Source organism: Rattus rattus, chromosome 11, assembly GCF_011064425.1.
Source record: "Rattus rattus isolate New Zealand chromosome 11, Rrattus_CSIRO_v1, whole genome shotgun sequence".
Lineage (NCBI taxonomy): Eukaryota > Metazoa > Chordata > Mammalia > Rodentia > Muridae > Rattus > Rattus rattus.
In genome coordinates, this window is record NC_046164.1 from 94881097 (window position 1) to 94882820 (window position 1724).

Genomic DNA, 1724 nt, shown 5'->3' on the forward strand with positions numbered 1-1724 from the left:
AAACAGTGAAAGGAAATAAAACTGTACCATGCTTATGTCAACAGGCCTGCATGTTTATCTTACTCAGTGGTTATTATTCTGATAGGTATTTATAAAGTCAATCCAGAACTAATGCATGAGGCATCAAAAGGCAGAGGAGGAGGAACAGGACGAGGCTGGGAAGCATCTGCAGACGCCAGCCACAGAGTCACAGCCACTGTGACTCCACCTCAGTGTGGCTTGAGGCTCCTAGAACATGCGCTGGATTTCCTTTCATTTTTGGTGTATGTGTGTGGGCTGTGTGTGTGTGTGCACACATGGGCACACGTGCACACATGGGCACACGTGCACATGGAGGTGTGAGGTTGACAGCAGGTGCTCTCCACTCTTCTAATTGAGGCAAGGTCTCTCACTGGTCTCAAGCCTGCCAATTCTGGCTAATGTAGCTATCCAGCTTGCCTCTCATTGCCTCCCAAGTGCTGAGATTACTTCTGACCATCATGCCTGCCCAGATTTTATGTGTATTCTGAGGATCTGAACTCAAGCCCCCCAGCTTGCTTTTGTCCTTCCTCTTTCTTATTTCCTACCTTTTACCCTTGATCCCCTGCCCTCCACCCTCCTGCCCCCAACCCCCCACCAATCTTCTCCTTTCCCTCCAGTGATCTCAGGATTTTCTTAAAAAATAGATTTTTTTTCTGAAATTCTTGCTTTAAAATTCATCTGGTTCTTAAAAACTTAAAGTATTAGGGCAGTGGTTTTCAGCCTTCTAGATGCTAAGACCCTTTAAGCTGTGGTGACCCCAACCATATAATTATTTTCAATGCTACTTTATAACTGTAATTTTGCTACTATTATAAATCATAATGTAATATCTGATATGTAGGATATCTGATATGTGACCTCTGTGAAAAAGTCATTCAACACTCAAAGGGTCATGATCCACAAGTTGAGAACCATTGCTTTTGACTGGTATCCTTTTTATCTTAGGTAGATGTATTAAGGTTAACACAAAGTATTTTATATGTGATAATTCAACATTATTAAAAGACTTCATTAAATAAAATTTAGAAAATGTAAATATATGGTTGAAGTATTTGCTTTCATTATTTTTCCACATGTATTTTTATTTTTTTGTCTGAAGGAGACTGGCAGAATTACTATATGAAGTTACTTTGCTAATTAATCTTCAACTATTTGTATAGCACATAGAAATAACACTGCTCACATATTCAAAAAAAAAGCAGGTAATGACCAAATGTATGTTAACAAATGAAATTATTGTTAAAAACATAAACACATACACATCTATGTCATGTTGGGGATTGAACCCAGGGCCTTGCACATGCTAGGGAAACACTCTACCATTGAGCCATATCCTCAACTGGCATTTGGATAATAGTCTCTGATTTTAATGTCTGAGTTTTATTCCATTACATAGTATGGCTTAACCATTGCTTTTAAATTAATTTTACATAGGTTATGATTTCCTCTCTTTATAAATAACCTGGTGATGGATGTTCTTAGGCATGGACTCTCTTCCTGTGTTTACTAGCTCTAGAAACAGTTCCTGTCGAAGGAGGGCTACTGGACTGAGCCTGGTGGGGCTTTAGTCGTGAAAAGCACTGGAGATTGGGTAGCTCTGTTTTGTTTCTCTGTTTGGTTACAGGAGTTGCAGGCACAGCAAGGCAGACCTCAACTTTACTGTGTGCTGACCCCGTGCTAATCCTCAACTGAACTAAAGTGCA

The 1724-nt window shown here is 39.8% G+C and overlaps 1 non-coding gene across 1 annotated transcript; it reads right to left on the minus strand.

Annotated features, from left to right (window-relative positions):
• Positions 1–1108: 1108 nt before the first annotated feature.
• On the minus strand, positions 1109–1234 carry LOC116912960. Its single transcript, XR_004389527.1, has one exon. It is a non-coding gene; the product is annotated as a small nucleolar RNA SNORA19 (small nucleolar RNA).
• Between the last annotated feature and the right edge of the window lie 490 nt (positions 1235–1724).